General features: G+C 37.5%; 1 protein-coding gene across 1 annotated transcript in view; it reads left to right on the top strand.

The window, feature by feature from the left end:
- The first annotated feature begins 10,488 nt into the window (after positions 1–10,488).
- LOC120532856 (hyaluronan and proteoglycan link protein 1-like) overlaps positions 10,489–25,767 on the top strand; it is a 107,147-nt gene continuing 91,868 nt past the window's right edge. The window contains exon 1 of the mRNA XM_039759293.1: positions 10,489–10,924. The gene's annotated coding sequence lies outside the window, so the exon portion shown is untranslated. The remainder of the gene's footprint in view (positions 10,925–25,767) is intronic.

The raw sequence follows: 25,767 nt of genomic DNA, 5'->3' as shown, positions 1-25,767 counted from the left end.
TAGGGCTGTTGCAATGCCATAAATACTCTAATGCACTCATATCCATGATGTTAATGTACCAGAACTGTTATAAGAAAAATATTAAAATCTACAAGTTTTTGGGATACATATAATATTGCATAGGGTATGAATTTGGGCTGTCAAAGATTGTATTTTTTATTCTCTGTCATTACTGTATTTAGCTTTGCTCTCCATACCATAAGGTAGGTATAACAAATTGGGAGAAAGTCCAGAGAAACGTTTCTATGCTGGACTCATTTCAGAAATGGAGAGTTTTTAGAATTCTGGAAGGTGCCAAATCTTGTGAATCAAACCAGAAGGAGACAAATACAAAATATGAGTAATACATGGTCATAAAAAAGTATTACTCATAACAGCACTGATGCCTGAAACAGAATACCAAGTGTCACAGTTGGAAGTTTGAGCATTGGTTACTCTAATATTGGCTATGGATCTTTTTGGTATGCTTGATGTTGCAGTGATCTAACTGAAACATATCCTATTGTCAACTCTGTAGTCTCTTTTATTTATACTGTATATAATATATTTTCTGTAGGGAAGTATTAAACACTAAGCAACAATTTAAACCGAAACACTTTACAAATATACAATAAAAATGTAAAAGTCAACTGTGAAACAGTTATAATTTAGATCCTGACTGGCAAGTGCTTTCCATGTTAATTATTATTCAAGGGACATAGTAATTTGTCAGTTGTTATCCATTGCTGTGTAGCAAAGTAATGTTATATTATTACTGTATTTTGTGTTGCTATCTCAATTTTCCATTATCAAATAGGATAATACTAAACTTAAGATAAAAATCAAGAATTACTTTCACTGGCAGTTAGTTGCTTCTTGAAACATTAGAGGTTATCAGCTTCCTTACAATAAAAATTACACTGCACAGCTTTGTAGTAAAGTATTATTACTATATTTTGTTTGGTTATCTTCTTTAATATACTATAGGATTAATCTAAACTTAAAATAAAAATCAAGAATGATTACCATTGGCAGTAAGTTGCTGTAATATTAAAAGTTACCAGAGTCCTTACAATACAAATTACACAGCACTTTTTTGTAAGCCATGGCCAGGGCATTAATAGAGTGCAACACGTCCTTTATACTGTCAATTTGTATATAAAACATGCATCTCGTCACTGTGCTGTACTTTGACTTTTCAAATATGTGGTTAAGTTCTAAAAACGTGCACAAAAGGTGTGCTAAGTTCTAAAAACATGCACAAAGGGTGTGCTCTATTTTTGCAATACTGCAATGAATTTTGACTTGTAAATGACTGAATGCAGCTCTTTTGAGGGAATATGTGTTATATAAAAATACTCTGACTTTTGATGACAGGTGGCCCAATTGGAAAGGTTCACTTTCTCAGTCTGACACATTTTAAAACAGTGAACAGAGCCCTGCACTGGTGATTCAGCTTCACCCCAACATGTATGGTTTTCGTCTGTTGAAAATGTTAAATATGAATACTTTAGACTATCTGGAAATTATCAACTTGAATTTCTACTTGAGATAATTAATATAAAATGATTTTATAATTCTTTTATTAAGGTTCAAAAAATGCCACAAACTGCTCTGCCCATCACATTAGCCATTGAGTGCATAATACATTGAAAAGTCAAAAAAGTAGTTTTTATCATTTTTTTTACATTGTATTTAACAAAACACATTGAGACACAGGCTAGATCATTTAAAATTCTTACCATTGCACACAATATCCAGTACAATACCTGCTAAAAATATATCAAGAATTTATGGCAGCTTTTTTTACAGAAGGAACAGCCCAGAAGGGTAGTGCTGACCTTGTAGTATCCCAATTAATAATAATAATAATAATACATTTTATTTATATAGCGCCTTTCCCATGCTCAAGACACTTACAGAATATAAGATAGAACGGCAGTATATAGCATTGTACAAACCAAATAAATAAAGAAGATTAAGACAGTAAATTCAGAGAAAGCCTAACAGACAACACAATTGATGGTCTAGCACACACACATACAGGTTACATGAGCATCTTGACAGAGAGGTAAACTGAGAGAAGGGTAGTAAAGTCAAGTAGAGCTAAAAGCCTTCCTGAACAGATGAGTTTTAAGTTGTTTTTTAAAAGAATTCATGGAGTCAGCCGATCTAATTAATTTTGGTAGGTCTTTCCAGAGTCTGGGCACTATACAGCTGAAGGCCCTGTCACCCATGGAGTGAAGATTAGTGTGGGGCACAACAAGATTGCCAGAATTAGAAGACCTTAGTGGGCGGGCAGGCACATAGTGATGGAGAAGGTCACTGATGTAGTTTAGCACGAGGTTATTTAAGGCTTTGTAGGTTATTAGGAGGATTTTATATTCGATTCTGTAAGACACAGGGAGCCAGTGAAGACGGAGCAGGATGGGTGTGATGTGCTTGCTGCTGCTGGTTCAAGTAAGGACTCTTCTAATTCTAAGGTCAAATCTCACTCTGGGTGCTGTCTGTGCAGTTTGCACTTTATACCCATTCTGGTGTTTTATTCCATGTTTTCCTTTCACATTTCAAAGATGTACAGGTTGGGTTAATTAGTAACTTCAACCTGGCTCTGTATGTGTGTGTGTGGGGGTGTACTCTGATGCCTGGTCCAGGGTTGTTCATATCTTGAGAAATTCAAGAGTCTTCAGGTTTGGTCCTTGAGGGCTACAGTGGCTGTGGCTTTTTTGTTCCAACCCAGTTCCTAAAGACATTAGTTTCTAATAAAACAATATGTTAGTTAACTTTATGACTTTCATTTGCCATATCAAGTTATTCTTATACTAGCTATGCTATCTGCTAAAGACAGGTAATAGAACAAATTTAAAAATAGTTGATATTGAACATCTCTTGTCCTATGTGTACCCTTAGCATTTGCCCTGTGTCTTTCTTTGGGATCTATATGTCTCAACCTCTCTCTCCTGGCACTTCCTTTCTCAATCGCATTTCTGTAAATACTGCTTCTCAGACTGTGCCATTTTGACATACCTTCTTCACCTCTTGTTCATTTTTTGACTAGCATCAATGTTAGATGAGTCCTTATTACTTGCTGTGAAAACATCATTTGTATTTCTGCAAATACTTCCCGTGCTTGAAGGTGACTCAGGTTGAGCCTCATTAGTATTTGGTGACCCAATGTCACTCGGTAGGTTATTTGCCTTGTTGTAATTGAAAATGCTCCATTTTAACTGTTTCTTTGTAAAAATCAGGAAGTGAACTTTGCACCCCTAACTTATTGTGTCATTACCATTACCACTGAGCCACCAAAACCAAATTGACCAATCAGATTGCTTGAAGGGACTGGACACACATACACAGACATCAGTGTTTTATTATATAGTAAATATCATATTATATATATATCATCCAAATGATTCTTGGGGCAAAGCAGATTAGTGTTATGATCTCAGGGAAATAGAAGTTTTTTTTATAATCAGAAGATGGCACAAAATGGGAAAGTTAATAAACAAAGTTTAAGGATTAGGCATACTGGACTACATAAGAACATAATCTGACTCTCCAGAGTGACAAACTAAAGTTGTAGAGGAAACAGGAAGGCATTAAAGTCATCTTGGCAACTCATTTTGGCTTCCTTTGATACAAAGGGGGGTGCAAAAAGGGGGTTAAAACACATTACACTGAAATGAAAATCAGAGTTAATAGAGAGCAAGCAAAAAGGTCCTTACACTATCTAGATTTGTTACCCCATAACTAAATCACAATCATCAATTTATTTCTATCTCTAAATGACCCCAATGAATAGATACAGTTCTTGTTGGTATAAACTACATGGCCGGAGCCATGAAAAACTAGCACAAAATAGCAGTGCCAATAAGTAAAACACACAAGATGTTGTTGTAGCGATGTCACCATCATAACAATAAAATATACTGAAGGGTGGATAAGCAATCCAAATATCTGTATGAGGCATAAAAACAGGAAATAAGGATGTCATTTTGAAGGGTTAGTAACAAACACACGCAGAGATTCAACCCCAATATGAAGATTTTGTCAAAGATCTCAAACATTTGCTTTTGACTTGAAAATTGAGCGAAAATTGCATAGTGTGAGCCTGACATTACCTGGAAATGTTCAGTTTTATGAGAAAATAGGGTAGATTGTACACTATAAATGGACTCTAATGTCCTTCTCTGGAGGACTCTTCATGAGTGTGTCTCTTGATAAAACTAGATTTGCGTTTAGAGCCAAATGTCTTGAGTTGTACCTCTTTTTTTCCATGAATCTCAAAGCAATTAATGAACATCACTGGAGAGTTTGCAGTTTAATTCTTGTCTGATTCTAACTGATTGCAGTTTCAGGGGAAATTCACATAATCCTGCAGCAGTATACTGATACAAAAACAATATTAAATTAAAGAGTAATAAAAATGCATGTAAAAACAGACAATAACTTTGAATGATGTTAGCATTTACCCCCCCAGGTGGAATTGAAGAGTCGCATAGTGTGGGGGAGGAACGATCTCTTCAGTCTGTCATTGGAGCAGGATGGTGACAGCAGTCTATCACTGAAGCCTGAAGATGACACTGTTCAGTGAATGCAGTGATTTCTCCAAGATTGACAGGAGCCTGCTCAGCGCCCATCGCTCTGCCACGGATGTTAAACTGTCCAGCTTCATTCCTACAATAGAGCCTGCCTTCCTAACAATTTTGTCCAGGTGTTGAGGCGTCCTTCATCTTTATGCTGCCTCCCCAGCACACCATTTTACTAATTTGCACTGTTTTTTCTTTAACTTAATACTTTTCAGTCTATATGTTGGTGATGCCTTTGCCACTGTTTTGGATTTTTGTTTTGTTTGGGATGCCACCATATTGATGATATTAATGATGCTCCATTGTCAGTTGTGTGTTTACTGGCTTTGTGACAGGTAATGTCATTATGCAAACCTTTTAAAAGTGTTGGCTTATTTATCTGTTCATCCATGTATTAGTTGTTGGCTTTTGCTCCTTCTGTTTGGCATGCCCTGCCACCATAACACCAACATCACCTTTTGTCACTGTCCCTCCTGAAAAAGTACCAATCTGTGAAGCCTCCATTATTGAAGCTTAATCTTAAAGATCTCTTCTTCAAAATTGACAGATAATGAGGCTGGCAAATTATTGTCATGTGCAAACATTAGCTGTGGAGTGATAGCTGTTTTTAAGTCTCTTAATAAACACACTGTTGTAAATGGAAAAAAATGGCTGTTTGTTTATCTGTCCAGGATTTTAAATCACCTGTAGCTCACAAACCGTTTGACCTATTGACCTGAGATTTGATACACATATACTACATGACCTCTATTATCCACTTTTAAGGTGATGATTTTTATTACTCTTTTTATTTTTACTTTATTTTATTGTAGAATCAACTCTCAGCAGCAGCCAGCCGGGTGCCATTCTCATTCCCTCTCACCTTCGCCATCACTTCCTCTACCTCTTCATATCTTAAATCATTCCTGAGGCAGATTGAAGACTTAAGTGCTAGCTTAAGTAAAAAATTAAGGAAACGTACTAAATAATTGCAACACAAACACTGATTTAATCACTTTTAACGCGAAAAGAAAGAAGAGAAGAAGCGGGCCACTAGAGTGGAGAAAAGAAGAGCTGCTCAGGAAGCAGCAAGGGCATCAACTTCTGAGCAAACAAATGCTAAACGTACAGAAAAAGAGTAGGAAAACTGTAAGTCAAGTATATTCACTGCACGTTATTGTGCAGTCCACCGTTACTGGTTAATAAATAAATGTTGTCGACAGCACCTTAGGATATGGAGTACCTAAGGGTTAAACTGTGACAAGGAGCCTGCAAAAGAAAGGATGTATGCAGTGAACAAAATTCCTGACAGGCTAAAACTAAATTGGTAGCCCTAAGAGGAGCCCACAAGGGCTCACTTAACTGCATGATCAGTATATTGGTCAGATACTCAAGTAAGAATTTCAGTGACTCTCTAGATGCCATAATAAATTTGAACTTCAACTTAATATAATTTGCAGCCTTTACTTATTTAACATGTCCTTTATTTTGTCTGCTGTGTATACTTTTTTTCCCCTTAATTGTTGTAAGAACACTGATTTTTGTTTCCCCAGATGTTCAAATTATGTTTAACATATTCTTTATAAGTTATTAATATTGGGTAAAGAAAATGTTGTAATAAAATAAACCCATTAAAAAACTGGCAGAATCAAAATAAAATCTTTGTTTGGGTTTACCTAGAGTTTCCAAGACAAATTCCTTTGGGTACCATATTGTACCACACTAGTGGGTAAGTGGCTGCATAGGCCAGATTTAAAATGGGTTTGTGTGCAAATTTCTTTGAGGTTTGTACTTAAGAAGACTTCTGTGGTGTGGCAATGCTCTTAACAGTTTTATTTTTGACCTCAATATTTCTGAATATTTATATCAGACCTAAGTTTGTTCTTTCCTTTCATACTGAAGAAGGTTTACAAAATAAAGTCTTAAATGGTATTTATTAATACCTCCATAGAGTGCTCACATGAGAAAAAATGCAATGTAAAATAACAATAAATTGTTCCATGAAATATCATGGTTGCAAACTGATCGTTGTTCTAGTGTTCGAGATTGAAACCCCACTTTTTGTGGGATACGTCCTTCAAGCATTTGAATGCGATTTTTCCGGTTATTCCTGCTTTCAGAACTCACCCCAAAGATAAATCTTTAGGTTAATTTATAATTCAATAAATTTGGAGTGTGGGAGTGTTCATGAGTTTGCCTGTGATGGACCTGAACTTCATCTTCATTTGCACCTGATGTTGCTGTGATATTCTACACCCCACCCACACAAGATCCTGAGTTTCATAGACTGGATTAGGGCAGTTTGGGAATGTTATGATTAATGGAAAAATCAGGTGCTGCTTCTTAGGATTTTGTGCTTAATGCTCACGGCAAAGATTACACCTGACGTCTTTAGGCATTTTCTAGATGTAGCAGTTTAACTTTTAAACTAATGCTGCATGCTAACTTAATGTAGACAGTTACAAAGACCTGAGATTTCCTATAACCTAACATTATAAGTGGACCCCATATGACAGGAATTTGTTGAAGGAAGTGAGTGTTACTGTTGCAGTGACCACCTATAAACTCTTAAATTTAACATTTATTTTGTTACTTCTGACTTACATTTAGAAAATTCTCCACCTGTTTTGTGTAATTATAATCAATTTCTTTTATCTGAACCCATCTATTCCACCATTTGTAGTCCTTTGGTTCTTGACCATAATGAGCTAGTAAATAACCCAAATGCATAGTGGAAATCTGTACTACATAGTGTTATTTCTGTACCTCTCATCGTGAATACAACCACAGCCCACATGAACATAATACATTACATTCATTTAGTGTGCAGAACATGTAAAGCATCCTGACTCAGAGCTTAACTTGAAGCCCAAGCATTGGGAAATGGCTTTCATCAATATTACAACAATTACTAAAAATATAATTTAACAAGAAATGAAACCTTTTGCATATTCTACAATTCTCTGATATCCAGTGTGATTTTGTACTCTTTGGTGTGTTAGGCTGGTAACGTCATTTCAAGAGAGGCCCACTGAATCAATTAGCTGAATAAGAAAGTAGGCTCAGTTATGGGACATACTCTCGACCCACTGGACAGAGCAATGGAGGTCAGAATAAGGACGAGGTTGATGGTCATAATGAACAATGCGCACATCCTCTATATGAAACGCTATCATGGTTTCTACTGTATTTCAATTTCATTGCAGCTATTGCTCAAATTTTCTGGCGGTTACTTTCATACATGACTTCTATCTCAGGTTAAGAGGATATCTAAAAGATGGCCTTTAATCTGTAAAATGTTATGCATACCCTAAATGCAAACTCAGTACGTATTTGGAAATGTACTCACATATGGCTTTTGGTTTAGTTGGGTATAGCTGAGAAACAAGTTGTAAAAGGATAAGAATGAGACTTGAATCATAGGAATACTGTCAGCTTCTTTCTTAAATACAGCCCAAATCCCAATGTCATCTGCAAAAGAGAAAAGACAATTCCGAAATGCTGGCTTTAGAGACAGAGTATGTAGTACCAGGGTGTTGTACCGTGTTAGCCATTATGAATGTAGAGAAAAGCCAAGCAAAATGACACCTTTTATTGGCTAACTAAAGATTACAATATGCAAGCTTTCGAGGCAACTCAGGCCCCTTCTTCAGGCAAGATGTAAGATGCAAGATGTTTTTACATCTTGCCTGAGGAAGGGGCCTGAGTTGCCTCGAAAGCTTGCATATTGTAATCTTTTTAGTGAGACAGAGTATCAAAAACAAAGCCCTACATGAAAGTGGCAAATAAAAAAAAGATTAAAATGGTTAAAAGAACACAGACACTGGATGGAAGATGGCTGGAAAAGTGTATTATGGATAGCTTTCTTGAGTCATCTTTTTTTCTGTTGCAGACAGCACTGGGATTTGGTGTGTATTTAAGGAAGAAGCCAACTGAGGACCTGTTAGGTGTTTTTAAACTACAGACTCTGATGTACTTATTGACTTATGCAGTTGTGCATGTGGACCTTTCCCTATCTTTTTCTATGCTGATTAGATCCAGTTTGCCCTCTTCTCTCAAGACAGTAATGGATGACTTTGTATGAAATCTTCAGTTTCTTGGCAGTTTGTCACATGGAATAACCTTCATTCTGTAAACAAAAACAACAGACTAACATGATTCTAGAGAAAGCTGTGACATTTTGACCCTTTTCGAACCTGTAGGAATGATAGTACCTCACAACCTATGGTTTCAGAAGTGCTCATGCAATTACAAATGTTTCTCCAATAACCAATTAGCATTTAAAATGACTAATTAAGGACAAGCTAAGAGAGCTGGCCATTAGGGCACAGAAAGAATGGCTGCTGACAGTGGGGCTTTGCAGGCATATGAACAGTAATAAGCAAGCATTAATAACCTTTAGAAAAAAAAAGAAAATGTCTGGGTGTGTTCAATTCCGTAAACAAAAGCAAACACAACTGTAAAAGGTTGGAGACCAGCCAGGTACCCCATTTAATAACCAAATTGAAAGTAAATAATAGAATCGAAAAAAGGAGTACATCTTGCATCCTTGTAAGTTTCTAGCTCAATGGTTTCTTCCTCATGAAGTTCTGCTGTTCACATGAGCATAGTCTAAGGTAGGCAGCGATTTTAGATGCTGTTGTTTAAGTAACTCCCAGGGCCTAATATCCCTGTTGCTCTTTTCTCCAGAAGCGCACCAGAAGTGTTGTTATACTCCAACTCAGGACTCGTCCTCTTTAATATGGAAAAGAAAAAATTAGCACTTCTGCAACTAATATATTGGTCTTTAATTATCCTATTTGCTTTTCAAAGGAAGTAAGTTGTAAATGTTCTGAACATAAGGCAGATAATACTCTGCACCAACATCACTGCCCATTGTAAAGGGCTATACATACAAAAAAGTATATCCCTTATTCAACCACTTAATCCACAGCACATTCATCCATCCATCTTCCCCTCCATTTTTATAGCCTGGTTATCCATGAAGGAGTTGTGGGGCAGCTAGAGCCTATCCCAGCAATCATTGGGTACCAGGTAGTAACAACACCAGTCCATTGCAGGGTGAACACACATACACACACTCAGGTCAGTTTATTAATGCTAATTCACCTTTCTTCATGGCCTTGCTGTCGGAAGAAACCACAGAACATGCAAACTCAGTACTATTATACTACCATCCTACCATATACAGTAAATATAACAGAAAAAAAATAAAATAAAATAACTCAACCAGACATTACAGAATGTGTTGCAGTGAAGCAGCAGCGCTAACCACCGCACCACCGTGTACCCAGTCAGATTAAAACAAAGAAAATAAAATATGTACACATATCTAATGATTGTCTATAGAACGGAGTTTCCATGTTAATCATCCATAACATTATATAAAAAAAGACTTTCAGATCATAGTAACCAAGTGCAAAATTAAGATGCTCGAGTGAAAGAAGGTAAGGAAAGATTATTTATTGCATAGAATGCGCACGTGTTGCTTCAAGGAAAGCAAACAAGGTGAGAAGGATTTAATCCAGATAAAAAGCTTGTGAATTATACGGACAAGGTAATCGTTAATCGTAAAGAATGCAGCGCTGTTTGCGAGCTCATTGTTTGCCCTCCTGTAACGGCCCGGCGCAGGTTTGCTTGGTCACAGTCGACTTCGCGAACTCAATCGCTGCTCTTTGAGGGGTCGCGCAGAGCGTCTTTGTGTGAGCTACATATTAGCCGACGAGTACCTTTTCCCACAGGTGAAGGCGGAAGCTGTGTGCGGACCACCCCGACACCCCACTGCTTCCATCTATGATATCTATACAATTGTTTGGTTAAGACCCCCATCTCCGCCCCATATCTCTCTCTGAAAAGATTTTTAACAATCGGGTGGGTTGGTGTTTGGGGCGCCGACAGTGACATGAACCCTGACTTTTTACCATGTAATAGCGTTCTCCACCCACTCACCCAACCCCCTGGAATTTCACTATAAGTAAATGTGCAAAGAAAGGGATCGCATCAGTCAGATTAACGTGTCCTGCTGCATGGCTCACTACAACTAAAACAGTAATTATATTTAAATCTCGACCCACTAATCTGTATACATTGCAGCCAGTCGATCATTACTCCTTACTTGGAAAGCTGCGAAAAGAAAACACAGCGTGAGACAATTGGATCTTTTTTTGAGGTGGGAGTTAAGCTGCATTGTGGCTTCCCAACTTATTTTTTTTAACGTATGAAAGTTTCTATGAGGTGATTGTTAGGGTAGTAATTAGTAGTTCTTGGCGCTTGTGCATATGACGTGATTCCTGCTCCAAGTTTGCTACGATCTGGACTCCCACCTCGGTGGAACAGGACCCCTGAGTCTCCAAGACCTTAACACGCAACTTCACAAGGTGAGTTTTTTTTCCTATATATCATTCCGTATTAAAAATAAATAAATAAAAACGAATCCGTACTACTTTCAGTAGAATGTGGTTTTATATTCAATACTTCACATCTCTGTATCAGTAAATAAATAAACCATTACGGATTTTTATAAACGTGATTTGTGCTGCAGCTTTTAATTGTTATTTTTTTATTTTCTGTTACATTAGTTTGTAAAAGAAAACAATAAACCTATCAAATATAAAAATGAACAGGTTACTTACATGAAATACACCTCTTCACTAGATGGCATTATTCAGGCGCGTCTCCGCTAGTCTACGTGCGGTTTTAGTTAATTGTTATGATGCTAAAGTTTATTGGTGTTCACAATATTTTGCATGTGTTACACTATTTCAAGCTACACGACTTTCTAGAAACTTTTGAATAAGGACATTGTTCGCATCCGATTGCAATACTGTTACGCTGTAAATATATCAGACTGAATCATTTTATTGAACTTTTGGTCATTGAGCTTTTGGAAAGTTTGGTGAATGCACTGATGCTTTTTATAGTAATGCAACTATGTTTTTGTTGTGATTCACCCAGTGAGGCTACAGCGTCTGTAACATGTAAGGGTGCGAATCATAAAGAAGACTCTGGTTACAATCAATCAGTCAGTAACTCAGTCAATCATTTGGTCAAATCCATCGGTTTCCCGAACTCTCTTTTATAATTACAATGCTGTAGGAAGCAACGTAAACGTGGAATCAACTGTGAACGGGACGAATTTACTTTTGACCTTCAAAAGTTACCAAATTAACTTGATCTGTAATATAGAATAACATGTTAACGTTATTTACTCAAAAGCAATTTTATATATATATATATATATATATATATATATATATATATATATATATATATATATATTACCGCCTGCAGTGGTATTGATCTTTTGTTTTAAGAACTCAGTGCACATTTCCAAAGAATAATAATACAAATAATAATGAATGACGGTTATCTGAAAAAGAATCAGACAAAAAATAATTCCAGATTACAAATGTATGAATGGAAAACCGTTAGTTATTGCATCGTTATTCCAAGCACATTTCGATAGGCTCTCAATTAGCTTCTGTTGAAAACCTGATGAATTGTGAATTTGTCTGGATAACTGTAACGCACAGTCAGCTCACCGTCTGAAAGGACCGCTTGTATGCACTGCTTACAACGACAAAATGTTCTTTTGGGGGCAAACGGTCTTCAAGGGCATTTACATAAGGCACACTTCTATGAAGTTTTAGGGAGTGCGGGGTGGAAACAGCTGGTTAAACAAACATTAGAGTCAGAGCGTGTGTGATCGGATAAATTAATAATGAACTTCTTTATTTATTTCATGAATGGGGTTATTTTGTGGAACCAAAGAGGCTACTTTTCTAGTAAGCGTGTCAGAAAATGTCTTAAAACATCTAACACTCCCACTTCCCCACCTCTGAAAAATTCAAAAAGCGAACTACATTTAATCTGTAGTAACATTCAATTAAAACTGTGTTCTAGAGTTTATGGTCAAAACGGGATACGTTGAACATGGCCTGGGCAGGCAGTAAAGCATCTGCCACCTTGTAAAACAAATCGTAAAAGCAGGACCATTACGCCTCGCCGTGGCCAATGACGTGTTCAGGCCGAAAACAGAACCAGTGTGACTGCCACCTGAGCAAGATCATTGTTACACGGGCGGGCACGCGCACGCGTTTTGTGAAGCCGGCTGTATATAAAAATGAAGCAGGAGCACAGTTTTGGGGTGGGTTATGTGGGCGTATTGTTCAACTTCTGCACGACACGGTGCCTTTATGCAATTGTGAGAATGGTGACAAACTGCAATTTAGTTGTATGAATTCAATTTTATTATTTATTAAGTATTCGTGAAACTGTAAATCTGAAGAAAATAATTTCTTGAGAAATAAAATAATTTACCTTAAATCAGATTTTTGTATAGATTTTCTTTGTTTGTCTTATTAAAGAATGCAGAAATTACATTTAGTATGAGGTTTAACTATATTAATATATTTGTGTTGGTTTTGTTGTCCACTGGAACAGTCTTCCACATTGTGGCTAATAAAGAAAAACAAATCTTACATATATAAATACATTCATATATATACATATACACACACACACACACATATATATATATATATATATATATATATATATATATATATATATATATATATATACAAATATATATATATACATACATGTATATGTATATACACACACACCAGCTTATACATGAAATACTGTATATATTTAACGTTACTGCTTTACAGCTTTAAAGATCTGTGTTTCACTTGCAGCTTAGTCACTGTCTAAGTGGAGTTTGAGTGGGATTTCTATGGGTACTTTATCATCTCCCACAAGGTTACTTGGTGCCCCCAAATTGGACCAGCATGAATGAGTGTGGCTGTGTCAGAGAGTGTGGTCTGTGGTGAACTGGTGCCCAGAGTTGCACATGATTGTCATAGAACAGACTCTGAATTCCCTGCTTTCTGTAATTTTATAGTGAAAAGGGATGGATATCTATCTGTTATATAGCACCTTTCCTTTCATGTCTATCAGATCTCTCTATCATATTGTGATCTATCTTGCTACCTATCATATAGTGCCTTTCTTGTTTACCTGATCTATCTATATATACAGGGCTATTCAAAATGAAACAGCAGATTTCAAAAATGTATTTCAAACAAACTGTATAAGACAGAAACACATTCCACACATCACTGAATAGAGGAAAGTTGAAAGTTTGGTCCTATGGTCCTTGAGGTTGTATGCACTCAACATGAGCACCATGTGTAGCGCAACAAGCATCAAAATGGTAGACCATTTTTTGCCACACACGAGTCAACTGGCCCCTAGTTACTGAACACACCTCGGATACACTGAACATTTTCTTCTGACGTGCGTGGATGACCAAGACCATGACCACTGCTTGTACGTTTGCATATTCAACCTTCTTCTACGAATTTTTTATGCCACTCGTAAATTTGCTTATGACGAGGCGACTGTTTGTTGAACCATCAGCAGAATTCATGTTGCACTTGAATAATGGACTCACACTTCGCAAATTGCAGCACACAAAATGATTTCTCTTGTGGTGTCATTGCCATTTTACTATAAACGAGAAACAGCACTCGGTAGCATTCACTAGTGCTTTTAGGTGGGCTTTTAAACTTTGAATTTTCCTCTATCCAGTGATGTGTGGAATGTGTATCTGTCTTGTACAGTTTGTTTGAAATACATTTTTGAAATCTGCTGTTTCATTTTGAATAGCCTGTATAATAATAATAATAATAAATTAAATTTGTAAAGCACTTTTATAGCCCTGCGGTGGGCTGGCGCCCTGCCTGGGGTTTGTTCCAGCCTTGCGCCCTGTGTTGGGTGGGATTGGCTCCAGCAGACACCCATTATCCTGTGTTAGGATATAGTGGGTTGGATAATGACTGACGGACTGACTTTTCTAACCTGCATAAAGTACTTTACATAAACATTGGGGAACCAGTTACCATCACCAACCAATGTAGCATCCACCTGAATAATGTAACGTCAGCCATATATGCACCAGTACACTCATCACACTTTAGGTATTAGCTGGTGAGGGGGTGAGACAGACAACTATTTAGGGGAAAAGGATGATTAGGGGGGCAGAATAATCAGGTTGTGGTGTGCAGTTGAGCCAGGACATCAAGAAACACCCTACTATTTTTGATAGAGGCCCAGATTTATTTTATGACCACAGAGTCAGGACCTTGGTTTTACATCAGATCCAAAGAATGGTGGCGATATAGAGCGCAGTGTCCCTGTCACTGCATTGAGGCATTTGGATCAAATTAAAAACCACAAGGTAAGCACCCCCTGATGGACTCACCAACTGCTCTTCCAGCAGCAACCCAAGCTTTTCCTAGATGTTCTCAAATCCAAATTCTGAGCGGGCCTGACCATACTTGACTTCAGGTGGATTACCTTCTCTGAAGTGAAGGTGGGTATGGCTGCTATGTATAGTGTCCTCTCTATCTATCTATCTATCTATCTATCTATCTATCTATCTATCTATCTATCTATCTATCTATCTATCTATCTATCTATCTATCTATCTATCTATCTATCTATCTATCTATCTATCTATCAGTGCCATTCATGTCTAATGAAAATATCTACCATACAGTGCCTTTCCTATCTGTCTATTTTCTGCTGTCTTTTGACAATATACCATAATTTTTGTTTTGGGCAGTGTTTAAAAGGAAAATCAACAGTAACATGAATTATTTTTCAGTTTTAAAGCCTTTATTTTGTACATGTGTAGGTTCTTACACTGAGGTGTGTATGTCTGTGTATCTGAAGCTAAAATGAGGTATGATGCACACACAGTATCTATCTCTATGTGGGACAGAGTTAGCAGAAATGGCAAGAGACTGTTGTTCTTATCTGTTTTGAGTTTATAACCAAGATCCAGAAGCACAGAAAATGCAGTGGCTTATCTCTGTATATATTAGAAGGTGAAAATGGGTTAGAGACAGTAGCAGGATATTGGGCCTATCTATCTGACAGGAAAATCTGAAATGCTGGCAGGATAATTTTCATAACTGCTCCAGCTAGGGTTTACTTGTGAAAATTATATCAATGCTGTGTGGGGTTCTTTGTGGGCCATACATCTTTAGAAAGGGCAAGGTTGAGGGTATAGCAGACATAGCCTTTAAACTGACTGTCGTACACTTATGAGCCATATTAGGTTTTGTACCAGGAAGTTACTTTAATATGTATCTTATTATAGTTTTGTGAGCCAATGGTTCATTTTAATTAGGCCTCAGTTTGGCTAATTTTACATTTGTGCAAGAAACAGCAACAGCAGAGTATTTTCTGAGGTTTTTACAAAATCTTATGATGGGTAAAGTGCACCCTCTTGTGTTGTATGGAGGCTGTAAACAGTATCTTAACTCCTTCAATAGAATCATAGTATGTTAATAGATGGAGTTGCTTTCAGGTATCTGAAGCGATGTGTCTAGTCACATAACACCTTTTCAGGAGAGGGCACATTCTGCAAAGAATATTTTTTTTTTACTCTGAAACTTTCTTTTCCACCAAATAATCTAAAATAATGTTCTAATGAAAATTATATCTGTGCTGTTTTTAAGAGATGAGATGCAAACATTCCAAGGAGTTCAAATCTATATTTAATCAAATTCCAATTAAATGCAATCAACTGTCTCTTATTTTTCTCAGCTTGGAATAATTACTGTCAATTTACTATTGAAATATAGAAGTGAGGGTTGATGGATAAAGAAGGGTGAACTTTCGACATTCTTTTAGCCGTGACATGAGAGTGAAGGTTATACTTGAGCAAAGCTGAGCCTCAAGCTGGGGTTCTTTGTCAAATCATAAGAATTTAAAATAGAAGAGACGCACTGAAAACACTTTAGTTTAGGTACTGCAAAAATGCATCTCTTACTCATAAATTGTTATGTATGAAGACATTGACAAAGACTTCTTATGATCCTAATAGCACTTACAAAGCATCACTAAAGTGATTATTCATCTCTGTGCAGTGTGGCTTACTAAAATATCTTCACTTTGGAATGGTCAGAGAGGGCTTAAGTGGGACATATTTCTCTTGAGATTTTCTGCTTCAGTGTAATACCTGTAAATCTTTCATATTTACAAGTACTTTTTACATACTCTTAATATGCCTCACTGAACACAGATAAATAACCACTTTACTGATTCTATAAATGTTAAGGTCTTGTTACATAACAGTGCATGAATAACAGATGCATTTTGCAGTACCTAAACTACAGTGTTACAGAATTCATTTTCACTTAACCATTCATTAAAGTATCTATTCAACTTTGCTTTGCCAACCCTTATTTTTATGTTTGGTCTAAATTGTTTTGATTGAAGCTTTCTATCGAATGCTTTGTTAGATACAATAATCAACTGTATTGTTTTAAAATGGCACCTGTTACAGTCATTCACTGATTCTTTTTTATAAAAAATAACAGACTTGTTGGAGGTTCATGCACTGGCAGAAACCAGCCATGGATGATGGTCAGCCTGAAACAAGTCATCTTTACAGGAACAGTTTTGAGTATTTGATCAACATAACCTTCTGGATGTTAGAGGAAATCAGAACAGCCAAATAGTCAAAGGAAACCTCACAAAGAGAGTGACCAGACTGCAACTGTAACCCACTTCACAAAAGTTCACTTTACCTAAAGTCTTCCAAATGTATTTGGCTATTTTATTTCCCTGCTAATTTACTTTGTGTAAGATTTGGATTCTTTTGCCCTTTTGCATTATGTAGTCACTGTAAACTATACTGCTCAAAAGAATTAAAGGAACACTTTTTAATCAGAGTATAGCATAAAGTCAATGAAACTTATGGGATATTAATCTGGTCAGTTAAGTAGCAGAGGGGGTTGTTAATCAGTTTCAGCTGTTGTGGTGTTAATAAAATTAACAACAGATGCACTAGAGGGGCAACAATGAGATGACCCCCAAAACAGGAATGGTTTAACAGGTGGAGGCCACTGACATTTTCCCTCCTCATCTTTTCTGACTGTTTCTTCACTAGTTTTGCATTTGGCTACAGTCAGTGTCACTACTGGTAGCATGAGGCGATACCTGGACCCTACAGAGGTTGCACAGGTAGTCCAACTTCTCCAGGATGGCACATCAATACGTGTCATTGCCAGAAGGTTTGCTGTGTCTCCCTGCACAGTCTCAAGGGCATGGAGGAGATTCTAGGAGACAAGCAGTTACTCTAGGAGAGCTGGAGAGGGCCATAGAAGGTCCATAACCCATCAGCAGGACCAGTATCTGCTCCTTTGGGCAAGGAGGAACAGGATGAGCACTGCCAGAGCCCTACAAAATGACCTCCAGCAGGCCACTGGTGTGAATGTCTCTGACCAAACAACCAAAAAGACTTCATGATGGTGACCCAAGGGCCCCATGTCCTCTAATGGGCCCTGAGCTCACTGCCCAGCAGCATGCAGCTCGATTGGCATTCGCCATAGAATACCAGAATTGGCAGATGCACCACTGGTGCCCTGTGCTTTTTACAGATGAGAGCAGGTTCACCCTGAGCACGTGACAGAAGTGAAAGGGTCTTGAGAAGCCATGGAGAACATTATGCTGCCTGTAACATCATTCAGCATGAGCGGTTTGGTGGTGGGTTAATGATTGTCTGGGGAGGCATATCCATGGAGGGTCACACAGATCGCTACAGGCTTGACAAAGGCACCTTGGCTGCCATTAGGTATCAGGATGAAATCCTTGGACCCATTGTCAGACCCTATGCTGGTACAGTGGCTCCTGGTGCACGACAATTCCTGGCCTCATGTGGTGAGAGTATGCAGGCAGTTCCTGGAGGATGAAGGAATTGATACCATTGACTGGCCACCGCACTTTCCTGACCTAAATCCAATAGAACACCTCTGGGACATTATGTTTTGGTCCATCCAATGCCACCAGGTTGCACCTCAGACTGTCCAGGAGCTCAGTGATGCCGTGGTCCAGATCTGGGAGGAGATCCCCCACAACACCATCTGTCATCTCATTAGAAGCATGCACCGATGTTGTCAGGCATGTATACAAGAACACAGGGGCCATACAAAGTGCTGCGTGCAATTTTGAGTTGCTGCAATTAAATTTTGGCAAAAAGGACTAGCCTGCCACATAATTTTTTCACTCTGATTTTTGGGGCGTCTTTGAATTCCGGCCTCTGTAGGTTGATCATTTTCATTTCCATCAAACGATGTGGCATCCTTTCGTTCCTAACACATTACCCAGTTTATATCAGTATAGATATCCAGGAGGATTTCTTTTTCCCATTGAGATCTGATGTGTTTTCAAAGTGTTCCTTTAATTTTTTTGAGCAGTTTTTATACAGTATATTCAAATAGTAAAATAATTGCTTTTTCTGTTGTCTTTTGGATGTGTTATAGCTATTGACACTTTATGCAGTTCTCACAGAAAGCAGGTAAAAGTTTACTCTGTCACAAAATAATCTGCATTGGTTTGTCCTGATAAAGATTTTTGACATTGCCGTCTATATACGTAGTCCAGGTGTAGTGGTTGCATAAAGTGTAAACATTTTATTTTGGTCCATTATCAGCTGTTGAGATTTAGCAGGCGCTTACTCCCGGCTGATGGCTGAACTTAAGAGGTCCATAATTCTATAGATGCTTCCTGATTGACGCTTCCTGAAGATGGCTTTGTGGTTGCATTTTGGTAACACTAAGTATTTTGTGAATGTTGTCATATTGTTAGACGTTCAGCAGTATTCCAATGTTACACCCTGTAGAAGTAATGAAATACTGATAATTTTGTTACAATTAAAAAAGAAACATTTAATGAGGATGCAATTTGATCTCACATGGCACAGTTAAAGGTGTGTTTTAGGCTTTTAGTTTCAAACAAAGCAAAGTTAGTATATTCTCGAACTCACTTAATCAAATTCAGAGGTGTAGTCTATCACGACAGCATTGGGTGCAAGGCAGAAAATAGAGCTGGACAAGTTGCCATCCTATACCAGGATAACTGTGCAAAAATGTGCAAAATCATGTTCTCTTTCTATACTTCTGAATGTGTCTGCAGTATCTTACAGCTGCTCGAGAAGTGTGTGCTATCTGTCAAAAGGAAACTAGGAGCTGAGCCAGCTAGAAATGACTAGATTTTAAAAATTAGTGTTAATTTCCCTCTTGTCATCTGGTAAAAGAAAAAAAAAAAAAAGTATCACAGATGTTCAGGCATCCAGTTCACTGCCTTTTCACTGTTGCATTGCCAGTAATGCATTTTTTGGCTTATGTCAACCTCCATATTGCTTTGCAGTTTCATTTTAATTGGTTGCTCATTTTTAGTTCTTGATCTTGCTCCCAAAACCTGTGCTTCTACTGATACTTAATCAGAAGCCACAAGAAATATTCTCATATCATCCACTTAGAAATATCATTCATATTCAGATATTAATATTCTTTCAAAATTTAAGTGACTTTTAGGTTGTCTGTAATCTGCACAAATCTTACTTTATAGCAGTCCTGCCCATTAGTTCAGTTCTGTTTCACTTCTTTAAAATTAGTCATTTTCATTGTTTCTGTTTGGTGTCCTTAATTCATTATTGAATGTGGAGACAGTGTTGCACTGACAATAAATACAAATTTGAATATTTATGGTTTTAATGAACATTAAAACTTATAAAACAGTCATCCTAGCATAGCAATTTAATTATGTGCTTGAGTGTAAATGTCTTTTATTGGTAACTGCTTTTGCAATAATAATTTGAGATTTAAATGGTAGATAGATAGATAGATAGATAGATAGATAGATAGATAGATAGATAGATAGATAGATAGATAGATACTTTATTAATCCCAATGGGAAATTCACATAATCCAACAGCAGTATACTGATACAAAAAATATATATATATATTCAATTAAAGAGTAATAAAAATGCATGTAAAAACAGACAATAACTTTGAATAATGTTAGCATTTACTCCCCCGGGTGGAATTGAAGAGTTGCATAGTGTGGGGGAGGAACGATCTCCTCAGTCTGTCAGTGGAGCTACTCCTCTGCCTGTAGATGACACTGTTCAGTGGATGCAGTGGATTCTTCATGATTGACAGGAGTTTGCTTAGTGCCCGTCACTCTGCTACAGATATTAAACTGTCCAGCTTCATTCCTACAATAGAGCCTGCCTTCCTAACAAGTTTGTCCAGGCGTGAGACGTCCTTCTTCTTTATGCTGCCTCCCCAGCACACCACCGCGTAGAAGAGGGCACTCGCCACAACCATCTGGTAGAACATCTGCAGCATCTTATTGGAGATATTGAAGGACACCAAACTTCTATGGAAGTATAGTCGGCTCTGTGCTTTCTTACACAGAGCATCAGTATTGGCAAACCAGTCCAATTTGTCTTCCAGCTGTACTCCCAGGTATTTATAGGTTTGCACCCTCTGCACACAGTCTCCTCTGATGATCATGGGGTCCATGAGGGGCCTGGGCTTCTTAAAATCCACCACCAGTTCCTTGGTCCTGCTGGTGTTCAGGTGTAAGTGGTTTGAGTCACAGCATTTAACAAAGCCTTTTATTAGCTTCTTGTACTCCTCCTCCTGCCCACTCCTGATGCAGCCCACGATAGTGGTGTCATCAGCGAACTTTTGCACGTGGCAGGACTCCGAGTCGTATTGGAAGTCTGATGTATATAGGCTGAAGACTGATAGGACTTATTCAAAAAGTTAAAGGCAGTATATATTTGAATACAGTTAAGGTTACGATTCAAAATAATACAGTTGTCTTTGAAACTGCTTGTCCCGCCATTCACATTCACCTATTGTTCATCCAGTATTGTTGCAATGAATTTATCATTGCTCACGAATCTTGCTACGCTCAAAATTCGACAAGTCATTTTTGGCTATAAATGTTGCCATTTGTTTTAATGAACTTTCAGTATTCTGTCAAAGTTGTACTAAATCACCCAGAGCTCTTAGAAACAATTCATTCCACGTCCAGTATGGCATAGAGACAGCCATGCTGCCTACCTCTCAAATCAATATCACTTATAAACTGAACACAGTCAAAATGTACTGTATGCATATTAGCTAAAAATGTGTGTGTGTGTGTTCAATTTTAAGTTTGTTTGTCTTATTATATTAGATAATGTTTTCAGCATGAAAAATCTGTAGTCACAAGACACTGATGTGTTTGGTACAAAAAATACAGAATTTGTTTCTGCTTGTGTCTTGCAATCAGCAGTGTTTTTTGGATGAGCTTTCCATTTACAAAATTAGTACAATTTTGATATTGAATATTAAAGGGAATGTGTATATGTACTGGTATCCTGTTGAGATTTTGTAATGGTTAAGCTATTTTGGTAAGCAAGCAAATCTGATGGACTGAATGGACTCTTCTGTATTTGCCAAACGTCTTATTTTCTTTTGTTTGTATCCTTTGCAGACGGAATGGATTATGAAAAGATACAAAGTTGTGCATTGGGCCAGTGTCTGGGGTTCAGATCTAATGACCAGTCATTGTCTGTGTGGACTTTACACACTGTCCTTGTGTTGGTTTTCCAGCCATATCCCTAAATTTGTGAGAATCAGGTTAAATGGCAATTTCAAATTGGCCCTGTGTGTTGGTGGATGAGGGATTGGTGACCTGCCTGGGGTTGTTCCTGCCAAGAATCCAGTGCTTCTGGGGTTAGCTGTGACACTGAAATTAATGCAGTACATTGTAAGCTGTTATCATATGCACGACCACCACACTTATGTGTCAACATGGTACTTAAAGACAATAAAATGAAGTAGTATTGTGCAGTGCTTGAAGTGGGACTTAATGTTTGTGGTTATCTATTTATGGTGATCCAATAGCATGTGATTTAAGAGTGGGAGTGAAACTTCTAGTGCTGAGATACACTGGTATGCTAAGGAAAGGTGCCAGTACTCTGGGCAGGGTCCCCTGTTAAAACTTCCAGGGCTGAGATAGACTTGTATGCTAAAGAAAAGTGCCAGCATTCTAGGTAGGTCTCAATGAAACATTGAACACCACGGTACACTGTTACAAAGTGGCAGTATTCTAGCTTCCTAATGAAGCTTCAAGCACCACATCTGATCAAAGAATGGGGGTTTTGGGGAGCCCTAGTGAAACTTCGAGCACCATGGGTGTAGTGAAAGCTAAGATAAGATGCAGCCTAATAAAACATAGCATTTAAAGATTTGGATTTAAATGGTTACGGTAACTACCTCACAGTTTCAGTGAATTGCTCAGTCCCAGTCTGTGTGGAACAGACAACAACAACATTTATTTATGTAGCACGTTTTCAACAAATGATGTAGTTCAAAATGCTTTAAAGGATGAAGAAAGAGAAAAAAGACAAAAACATAAAAAATAAAATTAGGCAATACTAATTAACATAGAATAAAAGTAAGGTCTGATGATGGCGAGGGAGGACAGAAAAAAACAAACAAACAAAAAAATTCCAAATAGCCAGAGAAAAAAAAATCTGCAGAGGTTCCAGACCACAAGACTGTCCAGCCCCCTCTAGGCATTCTACCTAACATAAATGACCTCAATCAGTCCTCACTGTATTCAAGGTTCACATGGAAGAACTTGATGGTGACAGTCATGTGGATCTCTGGCCTTCAATCCATCATTGTAGACACAGCACGGTGCTTTGATCTGGAGGTGGTGACAAAACCCAGAAAAGAACAGCAGAGAAAGTAGGGGTTAGTACGGATTTCGGAGCCACCATGAATGATAATGATAATTAAATGCATATACAGAATATCAGGATTAAACTAAAATGAAGCTATGAGAATGTCATGTTAAAATAATGAGTTTTTAGCAGTTTTCTAAAGTGATCAATTGTATTAGCCTGGCAAATTTCTATTGGTAAGCTATTTCAGATTTTAGGTGCATAACAGCAAAAGGCTGCCTCACCACTTCTTTTAAGTTTAGCTCTTGGAATTATAAGCAGACATTAATTTGAAGATCTAAGGTTACGATTTGGTGTGTAAGGTGAAAGACATTCTGAAAGATGGAGCGAGATTATTTAAGGCTTTGTAATCCATAAGCAGTATTTTAAAGTCAATTCTAAATGACACAGGTAACCAATGTAGTGACATCAGAACTGAAGAGATGTGCTCAGATTTTCTTTTCCTAGTTAAGATTCTAGCAGCTGCATTCTGCACTAGTTGCCATCGATTGATGTCTTTTTTGTGTAGTCCTGAGAGGAGTGCATTACAATAATCTAGCCAATTTAAGACAAAAGGGTGAACTAATTTCTCAGTATCTTGCAATGTTATAAGAGGTCTTTTGCTATATTTCTTAAGTGAAATAATGCTGTACTAGTAATCTGACTAATATGTGATTTAAAATTCAGGTCTGAGTCAATAGTTACTCCTAAATTCTTTACCTCCGCCTTGACTTTTAATCCTAATGGATTAAGTTTATTTCTAATACCCTCATTATATCCATTTTTGCCGATCACAAAAATTTCTTTTTTCTCCTTATTTCGTTTGAGAAAATTACTACTCATCAATTCAGAAACACAAATAAGACATTGTGTCAGTAAATCAAGAGAGGCGGAGTCATCAGGCACTATTGAAAAATACAGCTGTGCGTCATTAGCATAGCTGTGGTAGCCTACGTTATGCACCCAAAAAATCAGTCCTAAGCTCTTTGCAAGTACAGCTATCCTGTGTAAGAGAAATTAAGCAGTTCCAAAATATTTCATTAAAAGGAGCATTTTTAAAAGAGACCTAAATTGGATGCATTTCGAATAGACAATGGGGGATCATTCCAGAGCTTTGAAGAAAGAAAGGAGATGTATTGTGCAATCTTGGCGCATCTAGCAAGAAGGGGACGGTAATCAGACAGGCAGAGGGAGAACAGAGACTTGTTGAAGGGACATTTGGAGAGGCTAAATATGAGATATGGAGGGGCAAATGCATTCAGAGGACTATAGTTCAAGACAAAGAGTTCTGAACTTGATTCTTGAAGTAACAGGAAGCCAGTGGAGAGACCAAATCAGAGAAGTAGTAGGAGTGAAATGAGGAACAGAAAATACCAGTTTAGCTGCTGCAATTGGCAGGAGCTGTCAAGGTCTGATAGCCATTAAGAAGGAAACGCTCCCCCAAAGGAGAAAGGTGCAGTAGTCCAGGCAAAAGAGAACCAGAGCATAAACAATTTACATAGCATGATTAGAGAGAAAGGGTCAAATCCTCTGAATATGGTGAAGAAATGATAGAATGTTGGGCTGAAATCTAGTATTACTAGATTTAACACTAGATGTTACATTATTCCTTGCCTTTTATCCAATGTCTGAGCGCTTTGAAATATTTGTAATGGAAAAAGTGTTTCCAGAACACAATACGAAGTTATAAAGTGGACTTCTTTTTATGGAAGGAAAAAGGATCCCAAGGCTAGAAAACACCTATAATTAACACAAGAAGAGAGTCTAAATAATAAGCTTAAAGATAGATCTCCTATAGGAAGTGAAAAACTAGTCAAAAAACAATCCAGAGCACTAGCCTCCCTACTTACTGTATTACCTGGTTACACTCCTCTGTTGGTTTGAGAATTAACAGGGAATGGTAGCATGCAAGAGATTGGACAACAGATATTGTAGAACTATACAGTTTTAACTGGTGGGAAATTCACTCAGGCAACATTCCCTCATTTGTATATACTTACCCCACAGATGTGGACATGAATTCAGGGTCTAGATTCAGAGTGTAGAGTACAACTGTTTTAGCCTGTTGAGCTATTTTATGAGGAAATCCATTTCATCAATTTGTGTATTTATTTTTTTACATTTTGAAATTTTTATTTCTGAAATTTTTTTTTTATGTGAGTTTGAACTTTATTTACTTTCTTGAGACCACACTGTGTCACATCACACATTGACAGCTTCTACAGGTTTGCCCTTCTGATAAAAGCTAATAAACTGTAGTGCAGAGGCACAAAATGCCTTGTCAGAGTTATGCATTAAACCAGTGAACTAGTGTTTGTGCAAAATTTAATGTTCAATATTTTGGTTTGCCTCTTGCTTTTTGAACTGACTCACTTCATGTCTTAGTGTTTTGGCTCTGGTTATTGAATACAGTAATCCCTCCTCGATCGCGGGGTTTGCGTTCCAGAACACCCCATGATAGACGAAAATCCGCGAAGTAGAAACCATATGTTTGTGTAGTTATTTTTATATATTTTAAGCCCTTATAAACTCTCCCACACTGTTAACATTATTAGAGCCCTCTAGACATGAAATAACACCCTTTAGTCAAAAGTTTAAACTGTCCTCCATGACAAGACAGAGATGACAG

The sequence above is a fragment of the Polypterus senegalus genome, chromosome 7 (genome assembly GCF_016835505.1).
Source record: "Polypterus senegalus isolate Bchr_013 chromosome 7, ASM1683550v1, whole genome shotgun sequence".
Lineage (NCBI taxonomy): Eukaryota > Metazoa > Chordata > Cladistia > Polypteriformes > Polypteridae > Polypterus > Polypterus senegalus.
The sequence above is the reverse complement of the archived record's forward strand: the minus strand, read 5'-3'. Positions and strand labels throughout refer to the sequence as shown.